Below are 13,994 nucleotides of genomic sequence, written 5' to 3'. Positions count from 1 at the left end.
CTGATTTCAAGTCCTTACCCTGGAGACTGATTAGGTAGGTCTGGAGTTTGGGGCCTGGATGCTGTGTCTTCAATCTGCTACTCACTGTTTCTGCACTGTAGTAGGGTTGAGAAAAAGTGGTGTTGGAACCATGGTACTCCCCTGCCTCAGCCATCAAGTTCATTCACCTGACTGGCTGGATGCCAAGCTCTGCTGGGCAGGGATGATGGCTCATTCACATCCACACTGTAATGTTGAATCCAGGACCTGGCACCCAGTACAGTGTCAGTATCAAGTTAAAGAACTGGCTGAAAGGGCTTCCTGTCCTTGATGCTCTGTGTTGGCAGTGGGCTATCCCAGGGTCCCACGTGCTGAGAGCAGAAGGCAATGGGCAAAGACAGAAGGCAATGGGCAAAGAATTTTAGCTACAGAGAGAACCAGCTCCCAACAGGAAAACAATGGCCAGGCACCAAGAATTTAGGGCCCAAATCAGAATCTACGTGTGTTTCAGGTAAATGTCTCTGAAATGGTAACAGAGAGGCTATCAGGCACCTCCAGAAAGGTGGGTGACAGAGCCAGGCTGGGTGATGACCAGGATGCAAGAACAGAGGTGTTGCCCTCTCTCCCACCCCGACTCTGCTTTCTTCATACCTTCCAGATTTCTTAGAGGGAAGTCAATTCCTTAAGGGCATTTTTTACTTTTTGAAGGATTTTTGGAGGCCAAAAAGTTTGACCTAAATGGAGGAATTGGTCATTTCTCTGAGTAGAGATTAGGTTTTGATGGTAAAATCGTCCACCCTGCACAGCACTTTGATCAAATAAAGCACGTGTGGGTCATGTCTTCATCAAACAATGGAAAAAGCCCTGAGCAGACCATGGCTTTAGTCCTGGGAAGCCCCTCGGAGCAAATGCCATGTGGTTTAGGAGCTCTCTTGATGAGCTTTCTCCTGCTGAGGGACCCTTCCCATGCAGTGGAACCCATGTCTCTAGGACCACAGCACCCCTTCCCCCCACCCCAGCCCTGTGCTCTGACTCAGTGGAGCCTTTGTATTAGTACCTGCAACTGACAGCGTTACAGAGTCGCGGGAGGAAACTGTCCTTATAATAATACTACCTCGTGGTTGCTGCTCTCTGACTGCACTTGAGCTGCTACATGCCTAGCATCTGGCCTGTGCTGCCTCGCTTGGACCATGTAACAAGCCTTTGAGGACTCTTCCTCTACAGAGAAGAAAACTGAGGTGAGGGGCGCGGGGCAGAGGAACCTGCCTCAGGAATCACAGCTGGTAGTCCCCTGGGTGCCCAAGCCACACTCAGTCTCTGTGCTATGCTCATCTCTACTTTTTGGCTCCCCAGATGGAATTTAAAATTAATCTGTGTTTTCATTGATCATGACAGCAGGGCCTTGTTTATTTTCTGAACTGGACTTGGGATGAGATTGTGTCTTCCTGTGTTGATTTTGATGCTTTTCCTCATAGTGGCCCCTTGTCCTTCAAAGTGGTAGCCATCATCAAACACTTGCTTCAGAATTATAGGTAAATTCAAATGCTTCCCAGCGCAGGAGCCTCTCTAAGCCTAAATGGCTTCACACAGAGTTACCTCATGTCCTATTTTTTCTCATTCAGAAGGTTCAGACACTAAGAGTATTAAGAATCAGTACAGCAGCTGTATTTTTGAGCTTTTTATTTGGGAATAATTTCAAACTTACAAAAAAAAGAGGCAAAAATAAAAAAATAATACAAGAGCACCTGTATTGTCATCATTTTACTCCACTTGCTTTATTATTTGCATCTTTCTCCTCATTCCATATATATATGTATATGAAAGAAAGTGACAGTCGCTTAGTCGTGTCCGACTCTTTGTGACTCCATGGACTATACAGTCTATGGAATTCTCCAGGCAAAAATACTGGAGTGGGTAGTCTTTCCTTTCTCCAAGAGATCTTCCCAACCCAGGGATCGAACCCAGGGCTCCTGCATTGTAGGCGGATTCTTTACCAGCTGAGCCACAAGGGAAGCCCATATGTATGTGCACACACACATATATACATGTATAATGGTTAAGAAAAAAAATTAGATATAACATGTAGATGATATACATCTCTATATCTAGTGTAATAATTATATTTTTTTCTGAACAGTTTGAAAATAAGTTACCAGCTTCATGGCCCTTTACCCCTGAGTGTGAATTTCCTAAGAATGACAGTGTTCTACAACATAACAATAATACTTGACAAAGTACATTTATCTAATTTCCCTTCTATATATCAGTTTTGTTAGGAGACTTATCAGTGTCTTTCCAAGCATCCCCCCTTCCAATACAGGATCCAGTGCAGAGTCAGGTCTTGGACTTTGTTGTCCTGCCTTTTACCTCCTTTAATCTGGCTTTCACGATGTCAATCCCTGCCTTCCCCTCACATGCACGTTTTTTTTTTCCTTCAGGTATCTGTGTGTCATCTTTGTGCAGGGGCAGTGTTGAACTTTTTTCATATTGTTTCAATTTTAGTTATTTGCTGCCCAAGTGAGCACCACACACCATTTTGTTTCGATAGCATGTTTCTCATTGTATGCATCCTTGTAGGTGTTTCATGCTGATTAGATTGAGGTTATGTGACCTCAGCCCAAATACTGCCCAGTGATGTGAGTCCTGTCCAGGTATTTGGAGCCACATGACGATGTGATCTGCCCCACACAGGTGATATTAATTTGGACCTGGTCAAGGTGTTGTACAATTTCTTTATCCTGGCTGCTTTTTTGGTCTTTTTTCCCTTGTCACTAGTAAGCAATGTGCGGGGAGTCACTTTAAGACTATGTAATTAATATTCCAACAGCAGCTATTGTGAGGGGACTTCTCTGTGAGTTACAGGCGTGGCCTCTTTTCATCCCAGGGGTGGTCCTCCTGCTTCTTATGACCACAAACCTATCTTCTCTTGGCTCAAAGCCCTCTCGGGTACGCCGTATCAGAAGCGGGATCAGATCCGTGGTTTTTAATGCTGTGAGTAGGAAGCTGTGGATAGAACTGGAGCAGAGAAAAAGAGGAAAGAAATGTTAATTAGGGAATCTGTGGAGAGGGGAAAACTGCCTCCAGAACCAGGAAAGGGAAAAATGGCCTGGAGGGGCTGGGAGATCAGGGAAGTTACAATCACTGAGCCGTAATAGTGAAGTTTGGCCTGGTTTGGTAAAACTGAGCCCCTGTCCTCCCACACTCTGGGGTCAGTAGCCCAGGATCTTGTCTTTGTGGAGTTCACAGTTGGGCGTGGCATCCTGGGCCATCTGAGGAAAGATGACTTCGAGAGCAGGCTAGCAGCTGCCAAGGCTTCTAAAAAGACCACAAATCCAACAGCCTGATAACAAAGAAGAGCCCTGGAGGAGTCATTTGAACTCCTGTTTGGCCCCCAGCTATGCACAGCCGTTCCAGGACCAAGTGGATGCCAAGGTGCTGGAAACCCAAAACCATCTAACCGTTCATGGAGAAATTCTACCGGGGCCCAGGGAGGTCAGGTTTTCATTCAGCTCTCTGCAAAACAAAGAAGTAAATAATAGTCTTCATTATTAAATTCTATTGTATGATCTCCAAATAGGCTTAAGAGGGGCCCGTTTGATTAGTGGGTCCCTGAAGAAGAGCTGCCAGGAAGCAGTGTGAAGGTTCTCCCTTCAGCTGGGCACCCAGGTGGATGATGATGCAAAGACACTTTTCCATCTATCCATTCATCCATTCTCTTAATGAATAGTTCCTGAGTAACTACCATATACCTAGAGATCCAGGGCACTGAGCTGGGGCTGGCGAGGGGAGAAAACTCCTTAATAATGAAAGGAGAAGTAGCTCTGTTCTGGTTGGGTGAATAGAGGAAATCTTGACTTTTCCTGTCATTAAGAAAATGTTTAACCTCTAATGATATTTATAAATACAGAATCTACTGAAAGAAAAGAAATTTTTTTCCTCTTACTCCAGAGAAAGGAAAGAAACACAAGCTGATCATTAATTAGAATCAACCATTAAGTCTGTGAGGTGTGGGGCTGCTAAAAGGTGGTAATTTGCTTTGCAGTCAGGTTTTGTAACTGGGAAACAGCACAGCACCTAGAGTGTTTCAATGCCTTTCTATGCCCTCTATCTTGAGCTTTTGTAAAATAGGTCAAGTGAGCCAGAAGCTGCCCAGTGAGAAAAGCCTGGAAAGAAGCTCATGAGCCAATCTGTCTAGGGAGCAGAGAGTGGGAACTTGAGATGCAGGTTCAGGGGACAGGAGTTCCTGCCTCCCTGGGGGATCCCCTATAGACTGAGGAGGGTGCTGAGAGATGAGCGGCTATCTTGTGACTGAATATCTAGCGGAATGGAAGCAGTAGGGCCCTTCTCTGAGTCATTACACAGCCTCCTGGGAACAGTTGAGATTTCTGCTGTTTAAGGAATGAAATGATTGGAAACTCACTCACCCTTTGAAAATGCTCCCTAGGATGATATTGAAGGGTTGGGTAGGGGTTTCTCCGGGCACAGAGAAATTCTGAGGCTGGATGGTATGCAGCAGGAAGAGGTGCCATGAAAGAAGCCCCCTTGGGAGCCATTTATACAGGATGGGAGTGTGATGTGTGACAGTTGCATGTTCCCGGTGGGGAACTGGCTCACTTGAAGACAAACCTAGGAGGACAAAGGTTCTTCTTCCAGTTGAAACCTAAGGCTGGGGCAAGACCACATGCTTTTATAATTCTTTGTAAGGAATGAGGAAATCATTGTGAAGTAACCTTTTGACTGTGTCTGGCCTTTCTGTCTCTGGTCATAACAACTGACAAGCTTTTCTGGGAGATATTTCAATTATTTGCTTATATTTTTAACCAAGCTGATGCCCATGACTAGACAGAAGGAAGCATACCTGAAGCCTAGTCTCCATAGTGGAAATCTACCACAGGTCACCCTTACCAATATAGGACTGGCCAAGAATCACAAAGTAAGAAGAACAAAGCAAGCCAACAAAATATCTGAGGTTCCAAAGTTGATGTTGCAAGATGTTCCATTGATTTTACTTTTACCATACCTATTTTCAAAAAAGTGTGTCAGAGCAAGTTTAGATTACTCATATGTGAAATCTCTCAGGGCCCCATTCTGAATCCATTTGCATGAACTTTATAAAGTAATTCTCACAAGTTGTCTTAGCTGTCAGGTATAAAAAGCAACAGACAGTTAAATGTGGAAGAAACTACTATAGATAGGTAAAGTGATAATAACAGGAAATGAGTGTCAACAATAGAGGAACCAGAAAAACTACTATAAGAATCCAAATAATTCAAAACTATCTATCTAGATCCATTTAGTGTAAAGTTAAAGAACCCTTAGAATCTTAAATCTACTCTAGACTGGACCAGTTACTGATATTTTTATGAGTGACCCTAGATCTCTGAGAGAAGGTAAAATTATGTTCATTATGTAACAGAGATCAGGGAGTGCAGCCCTTAGCCATAGCTATTGCTGTGTCTCATTACTCTGCACCCTATTATTAGGCAACAGGTCTCACTCAGCCATTGGCTGGCAGTGCAATGGGCCCCTCCCACAAGCTCCCAACTGTCAATGAGTGACATTAGTGAGGGATTCAGCCAATGGTAGGGGGAGTGGTGGCCCTCAGGTGGAGAATGAGTTATGAGGCAGATCCTGGCCTTTTCCCTGGGGCCTCCAGCTCACCTGGCCTTGGGCCAGCAGGTGAGCTCAAGGGGCCCAGGGAACAGGCTGGGGGCTGTGCCCTGCAGGGCTCAGGAGCCTTCCTCAGGGCCACCCACTGGCCAGGTCTGGGTGTTGAGGCAGCAGTGAACCTCTTCCCCATCCCTGTCTCTGCAACATATTGGACCATCTACCTGGGTCACGGTCTGTGGGACCTGCTACCCACCCTGCACCACCGTTTGGGTGGCCTGAGGAGTTTCAGGGCCAGTTAGGTCCTGGGTTCCTGGCTGCCTCAGCAATAACAGCTGGGCAGAGTCTGGGGATCTGGCCTGAGGGAGTTGTCAATTGAGATCTGCCTCCTCTTAGTCAGGACCTGGACTTAGAGGGGAAAAGTTGTGCCTTGGGACCTTGCCCTTTCTTGTTGGAGCAGAGAATAGCATTCATCTGGTAGAGATTTACAGGAAGATTGTGACCTGACACCAAGAAGTTTGCAACAACTAACCATGGCACGACCCTCCCTCACCTTACCTACAAAAGGTCTTTGCTGACAGCTTTTGGGGAGTTCAGGGTTTTTCAAGTCATGAGCCACCTGTCTCCTTCAATGGCCCTGCAACAAATCTTTCTTTGTTCCATACTCTGATGTTTTGGTATTGTTTGGCCTCACTGTGTGTTGGGCACACAGACTTGCAATTTGGTGACAACTACATCTTGTTTAGGAAGTTGGAATGTATTTCTTAAGAAGATTTTTGTCTCATATTACTAAAATTCTAAAATTTTTTGATCAAATAATTAAACTGTCAAGTATTGGAGCACTTTGTCATATTGAATGACTCATGGTACGAGGTTCAGAGAAGCTCAGGTAGCACAATTGCATCTTTAAACACAGGTGTGTTTAGGGTTTAAATCAGTTGTCTTTTGATACAACTTATACTTCTCATCTTGAAAGATGTAATTTGGGACTTCACACAGACTTTTACAAATGGCACTAATGTGACTCATACAGCAGTGAATCAGAACCACAGGACCAATTTTTCCCTTGGAATCCATAAGAGCTTACAAACAAAGGACTGAACAGATGTGTTGCCTCCCCAAATTAAAAAAAAAAAAGTTTAGAAATGTAATTCAAGATGTTTGATCTGCTAGAACCATGTAATTTTGTGGTTTGGTGGGTATTTTCTGGACCCCTGGAATTGGCTGAGTGTAGGCACTGTGGCCACTCGTCTTTGGATGCTGAGAATCCATTCTCCTTATGTGGAGGGAATCTTGATGGAGAATGAGCTCTTCTTCTCGTATAAAAAGTCAGAGGGGCCCAGGTATCTTTTCTAGCTCCAACAGGATATGGGCATGAGACTCAGGATTGAACCAGAATTGGCCTTGGCTTTTGAATCCAGAGAATGCTAACCATTGATGATGTTTACCCTACTTTAATAAGATACGGAGAAGTATCAGGGTAGGGTGAAATGACTGCCCTTGGAGAAAAGCAAGGTTTTTTTGTAGGATAGTCTGTGGGGCGGGGGCAGGGAGATAGAGAGAGAAGTACCCTAGTGTCATACTTTGAGGTATGGGTGATAATGAACCAAGGAGAATGGAAACAGAATCTGAAACTGCCCTGACATTTATAAACTAGAGTGAGACATGGCCTGGATCCAGTGATGCAAAAAGTAAACATAATATTGCTAATTATAGTAACAAAATAACTTAAAAAAAGTATTTCACAGATCAAATCCATGTTGCTCAAGGGTCACCTGTATATAAACACACAGAATTCTGCATTTTGGTTTCCTATATAAAAATCTTGCATTTGGTTTTCTATATCAGTTTATATTTTTAAAAATTGTTTGTTGTAGTTGCTATACAATGTTGTGTTAAATAACTTACATTTTTTGAATGTTTAATATATGCTAAGTACTGTGCTAAGGCGTTAGATAAATTCTCATTTAATGCTGATTGTTACCATATATGGCAAAGTGAAAGTTGCTCAGTTGTGTCTGACTCTGCGACCCCATGGACTGTAGCCTACTAGGCTCCTTTTCCATGGAATTCTCTAGGCCAAAATACTGGAGTGGGTAGCCATTCCCTTCTCCAGGGGATCTTCCAAACCCAGGGATTGAACCCAGGTCTTCTGCACTGTGGGTGAATTCTTTACCATCTGAGCCACCAGGGAAGCCCACCATATATGGCGGGTCCTGTTCATATCCCATTTTACAACATTGGTCATGACTGCTATGTCACCAAACTAGGAGTCATGTTTAAGTCCTTATCTTGATTTCTAGTGGCTTAGACCATATTCACCTCTTCCTCTTTTTGAACTTTGCCCTACTTTTTTTCCTAGGACACTGCAGTGTATTATTTTGGTTATCCCACACTCTGGCCATTACGCTATTTCTTTTGTGACCTACTCTTCCTCTAATCTCATCTATTATATTATATTCCATCCTAAGCCATCAGACTCTCTATAGCTATTCCATAAATTATAGCACCACCGATATATTGATAATATTAAAATAAAAATAAGTGTAATAACTAACATGTATAGAGTGGCTTCTGTGTTCTAGGTTACTTTTTAAGTGTTGTATGTGATAACTTTTGCAGTACTCAACACTCTGAAGCAGGTCCTATTAACATCCTGGTTTTATAGATGAAGAAACTTTTTATCATCCTAGTTTTATAGATGAAGAAACTTAAGTACACAGGCTTGTCAAGGTCACAGTGGTAGTCAGTGGTGGAGGCAGAATTCCAACCCAGGTGGTTTACCTCAAGAACCTGAGTATGGGGCCCTCTTTAAGAAAAAGAATACAAAATTACAATTAAAAAATAAAGTAGGAAAGTGAATATTTATTGAGAATGAGAAAAGAAATCACAGCAGTTGAAAATCTTAAAGAGATGACAGAAGCTTCCACTTTTAGCTAAAATGGAGTAACAGGGACCATATTTACTGATACAACCAACACCACTACCAAAAAAAGTGGACAAATATATGAAACAGTGATTTTCAAGACACTGAATGTCAAGCAGCAAAGGACAAGGATTCCTAAGAAATGGGAAACAAATAAAATACACCTTACAATCTCCCTAACTCACTTCATTTATAAGCTATAGTGTAAAGAAGGAAATCCATGTGTAACCTGGTGGACTACTTGAATTGGGATGTTGAGCTGAGAGTCTGAGGAAAAGATAGCTAGAGTTCATAAGCAGAGTACTAGAGAAGAAAGAGCTGCAGAGAGAGAGAATTCTAGAGATCTGTGGAGGCTCCCATGTAAGTATGTCACAGAGCACTCATCAACGCATGTGTGTGAGGAACAATAATACCTAGTGTTTGTACAAGGTCAAGAATACTGCCGCTTCCCACCTCTCAGACTGGAAACTTTCACAATTCTTGAAACATAGGGTAGAATACTCAGAAGTATATTGCCTCAGTAGTAAGAAATAATTAGCATTAGACTAAAGACTGGTCTGCTCTCACCAGAAAAAAAAACACCTTAAAAACAAGGTGAGAAAGAATCAAACTATTTCCTAGTAAATTAACTGATCCCAGGAAAGAAGCCAAAAATATTTACAACACAAAAATACCCAAAAGCCAACAAGAAAAATGCATAATGACTGGCATCCAATAAAAAAAAATCAGCAGGTATGCAAATAAGCAGGAAAATATGACCATAATAAGGAGAAACATCAATCAGAATCCAACTAGAACTCACACAGATGTTAGAATTGGTAGGCAAGGTCATAAGAACAACTATTATAACTGTATTACACATGTTTAAGGTAAATAGGAGCATGCAAATTATTTTAAAAAGACAAATTAAATCTCTATAGATGAACACTATTGAAGGCTGAGGAACAGAGAAGTTTATGGGGGGAAGAAGGTGAGAGCAGTCAGAGGGGAAATAGAGCAGGGGAGCATCCAGGTCGTGTAGGAGTGGAGTTCTTACTCAGGGTAGGATGGAACATTAGAGGATTTGAGCAGAGGGCCAGATCTGATTTGTTTTAATACAGTCAGTGTAATGGGTTGAAGTCTTAACCCCTGTATCAGTGAGTGAGAACGTAGTAGGGAATAGAATCTTTGTAGATGTAGTAAAGGATCTTGAGATGATATCATGCTGGATTTAGGACAGGCCCCAAATCCAATGCTGGTGTCCTTGTAAGAGGAGGATTAGACACAGAAGCATCCAGAGACATGGGGAAGAAGGCAGTGAGAAGACGGAAACAGAGATTGGGGTGATGCATCTATTAAACCAAAGGATACCAAGGATGGCCAGCAACCACCAGGATCTACGAGAGAGATATGTGGCATCCACATTCTCCCTCAAGAGTCTGCAGAAGTAAGGGACCCGGGTGACACCTTGATTTCAGAGTCCTGGCCTCCCAAACTGTTGAGACAATAAATTTCTATTGTTTCAACATGCCAAGTTTGAGGCAGTTTGTTTCAGCAGCCCTAGCTAACTAATACAATCGTGATGGCTTCTGTGTGGAGAATTGACTCTGGAGAAAGTGAAAGAATCCCCTTGGGAGGCTATTGTGATGATCCAGGTGCGACCCAGAGGTGCTCAGACCGGAAGAGTGGCAGTGTGGGGAGGAGCAGCTGCGAAGTCGTGGAGATTTTTGACAAGTAGAGCTGGGAGGATTTGGTGGCAGGTTGGAAGTGGGGTATGAGAGAAAGAAGTTTTGTGTTAAGGTGACAGAGGCTAAGTAGCCAAAGAGGTGGACTGTGCTGATTCTTAAGTTCGTGTTTCCCTGCAGACTGCCCTTCAGCTTTCCAGCGCGGTCCGTGTTAAGCTCTGCTGGCAGCGGATGCCAGAGGACACGAGAAGGCTGGGGAGGGAGGAGTCCATTCGTGTCAATGACACCACAGTGGTAGCTGTTGCAGTTTCTCACTTTTCCTCACGCTCCCAGAGCCAACTTCACTGGGCCCCTCAGAGGTCACTGCATCTGCTGGCTATGGCTCCTGCCTCAGAGATCCAGCTCTGTGTAACCCTCCTCACAGACTGTGGGTTCAGATGAACCCAACACTTCTCTCTGTGCCCTCAGTTGAGGGTAGGTGGCTGCTTCCTACACTGACCTCTTCTACTTTCTGCCTTTTCAGTTCCCCAGTACCCGGTTAACATGTCAATGTATGGCAAAAACCACTACAATATTGTAAAGTAATTAGCCCCCAACTAAAATAAATAAATTTATTGAAAAAAATTAAAAAAAAAATAAACTCTGTTAAAATAACTGATGGGACTTCCCTGATGGTCCAGTGGTTAGGATTGTGCTTCTACTGCAGGGGGTGTGGGTTCTATCCCTGGTCTGGGAACTAAGATCCCTCATGCCACATGGCCCCGCCAAAACAAGAACAAGAACACGGCTCTAGTTTTTAGTTCCCAAACAGACGCTAACTGATCCATGCTGAAAGCATGGATGACTCCAAGAAAAATGCAGGTAACAGAAAGAATGGAGATACCTCAATGGAGATGGCGGAGAAGGCAATGGCACCCCACTCGAGTACTCTTGCCTGGAAAACCCCACGGACAGAGGATTTTCCGTCCACGGGATCGCTAAGGGTCGGACATGACTGAGCGACTTCACTTTCACTTTTCACTTTCATGCATTGGAGAAGGAAATGGCAACCCACTCCAGTGTTCTTGCCTGGAGAATCCCAGGGATGGGAGAGCCTGATGGGCTTCCGTCTATGGGGTCGCACAGAGTCGGACACAACTGAAGCGACTTAACAGCGACAGCAACAGCAATGGAGATGGACAAGGCTTTGGGAGGAATGGGTTTGAAGTCTGGATATGGACAAGGTCCAATCAGATGCCTCTTGGATGGCATGAGATTTCTAGGAGAGATGCTAAGTATAGTCTTGGCTCTGTGAATTCTGAGTTCTCGGGAGAAATCTGGGCTGGAGATGACCGTGTGGAGCTCACCAATGCACACAGGCATTTAAAACAACAGACCACAAGCCTGTCCCGAGATGTTCCAGGTTTTAGTACAGAGCTTGGCACAGAGAGTAGCTTCATAAGTGTTTGTTGAATGAAGGACACATGGGTAGAAGAATCAGTGAATGGCATTAGTTGGGTGATCACACCTGTAATAGTAAACTGTTTTGAAAACAACAAGGAAGTTTTCTAGGAATGGAACTAATATGACAGGGAAGAATGTGTTGATAGGCTCCTCAGAATCAACTGGCCTCTCAAGCCAGATGCTGGAACCAGGGTGATTGGGCTCCAGAGGGCCTTTTCTCTGTAAGCATCCCCTGGGAATTTTTTGGCATCCAAGCCTGGTTTCTTTTCATCCATAACTCGTGAGTGGAAACAAAGGCTCTGGTTCTCAACAGTTGAACAAAACATCCCATCTCTGAGCTTTCTGATGAATGAAACATGGCCTTTCTGTTTAGCGTTTCTTTCTTTTATTCACTCTGACCTCACACTTACCATCCGCTTCGAGTTCCAGTGAATTATTAATCATTCATCTCATCTAGTTCTATAGCTTGGGAGCAGGACTTCCTCAGGATTGGTCTTGCCTTTGATCAGGTCAAATAATGGCAGGTAAGGCCCATTCTCCTTTGGCCACGAGCTGAGTGAGTGAAAAGTACTGCCTGGACCCCAGTGTTCCTGGTGGCCACCGAGGGCCGTGGGTGTCAGGTGGCTGTCACGATTCTGCTTTTTTGCTTGTTCGTTACAGCAGCGTCGGAGGTGAGCAGTGAAAGAGCCGAAAGAAACAAATCCCGGTAAGAGAATGACTTCCCAAAGCTTCATCCTTCACCTCAGACTAGTCTGTAGGCTTGACTTATGTGCAGAAGCTGGGCTTAATCTTTCCAGCATGTGTTGTTTTCATGCCAAAGAAGACTTTCCCTTTTAAAAAATAAAACAGCTGCATCTGTGAATTATGTGATGATGCTTGTCAGCTGTAGCACAAGAAGAGTTAAAATTTGCAAGGTTTAGGTAAATTTGATTTAAATATGATTAAAAGCTATTTGCTATGCACCCTGCCCTCCCAGCATATATTTTTGTTTAACATGTTCTTGTCAGGAAAATGTTAAGCAGCAGCTGTGAATTTTAGCGCAACTATGTGTGGAGTAAATATGAAAATGTTGCCTTCTAATGAGGTCTTTTGGTAAAAGTGTTTTCTCCACATGCTTCTCCTGCTGTCTGGCCTCCTCTGCCCTGGGCTGTGGGAGACGTTCCCGGGCTTAGAGGAGCCCACTCCAAGTAGGGGGCCACAATGCAGATACAGACTATACTCTGCTAAGTGGGAACTTTGGAGGCAGGAGGCTGCTGAATTGCTCAGACCTTCTTGCTCTTTTTTTGGGACTTAGCAGAAATGATCTATCAGATTTTAGACCTATAGTTCAAAAATGTTAGCCTGCCATCAGACCCTGACATTCTGGGAAAGCTCTGGGGTTCTGAGCACAGGTAGGTGGTGGGAGGAATGGTCTTATCCTCCTTTCTCCCCATCAGAAGCTGAGCACCCTCCCTTCTTCCCAGCCCGGGGCTGGCCTCCAGGGAGGCTGCTGGAAGGCCAGTTGGTGTTACCCGGAGATGAAGATAAGGTTACAGGGCTGAGGGTGGTGCAGAGGGACCAGAGAGGCATGTGGCTTTCCTCCCCTTGTTATAATCACTGCTCTTAAGTTGATTTATGCAGCTTGTTGGCCAAGAAGCAGGGCCTGGAGCACCTTCCCTGGCACTCTGTCTTCAGACAGTGGAGATAAGGGGGATCCAAGAGCCAGTCTCCAGGAAGCATTTAAAAAAATTGTCCACCCTCTTAGTGCCATGTTTTAAGTCTTACACAGCCCACCGGCAGACATCGCCTTTTGAGAGCCGTACTAGGATTTTTATGTGATCATAGAGCATGGTGTATGACCGCAGATGCGTCAGAGGCTCCGTGTGTTCACCTTGGGTAATGCTTAACCAAAAACTAGTAACTGGACTGCTCTCCTTGCCTCACGACGAGGCAGAAATCGGTTGGGTGAACACATTTCCTGCAGAAGCGATGGGCTTTGTGACTGCTAGGAACTGGACTGCAGTGTCACCCACATGCTTTTGTTGTCTCAGCCCCACTGGTCCCAGATGATGCCCAGACCCCTGGTGGTGGTTGCTTGTGCTTCGAGAGTGATCTGGTGTTGTCAGACCCTCTGCTGGAAACACAGGGAATGCTTTCTGGGAAGATATCCTGGGGGGGCAGAGGACCCCTTGATGGGGATCATCAAAGACTTCACTCCCTTTTTCTAATGAAAATGAAAACGTCATTCTCCATATGACATTAAAACCCCATGTAAAGAGAAACAAATTCAGTTACCATAGATGGTTTTAAACAGGACCCATGCATTTTGATATCTTGGTTCTGACACGTGGCTTGTGTGTATTTTTAATCAAAAACTGTTTGCTCTAGAACTTTTG

At 44.2% G+C, this 13,994-nt stretch overlaps 1 protein-coding gene, 1 long non-coding RNA gene and 1 other non-coding gene across 3 annotated transcripts in view; 1 reads left to right on the top strand and 2 right to left on the bottom strand.

Annotated features, from left to right (window-relative positions):
- The window catches only part of LOC145541435 (myosin-IIIb-like), a 132,652-nt gene that overhangs the window by 21,034 nt on the left and 97,624 nt on the right, over nt 1-13,994 (top strand). The window lies entirely within an intron of this gene.
- LOC145541532 (uncharacterized) lies at nt 2,194-5,413 on the bottom strand. The gene is made up of 4 exons (XR_014079091.1): nt 4,838-5,413; nt 4,404-4,645; nt 3,438-3,492; nt 2,194-2,994 (listed from the first exon to the last, which is right to left on the bottom strand). It is a non-coding gene; the product is annotated as an uncharacterized LOC145541532 (long non-coding RNA).
- LOC145543939 (U6 spliceosomal RNA) lies at nt 2,398-2,503 on the bottom strand. The gene has a single exon (XR_014081177.1). It is a non-coding gene; the product is annotated as a U6 spliceosomal RNA (small nuclear RNA).

The sequence above is a fragment of the Giraffa tippelskirchi genome, chromosome 3 (genome assembly GCF_054371585.1).
Source record: "Giraffa tippelskirchi isolate mGirTip1 chromosome 3, T2T-mGirTip1v1.2.pri, whole genome shotgun sequence".
Classification (NCBI taxonomy): Eukaryota; Metazoa; Chordata; class Mammalia; order Artiodactyla; family Giraffidae; genus Giraffa; species Giraffa tippelskirchi.
This window is presented reverse-complemented; position numbering and strand designations above follow the sequence as displayed.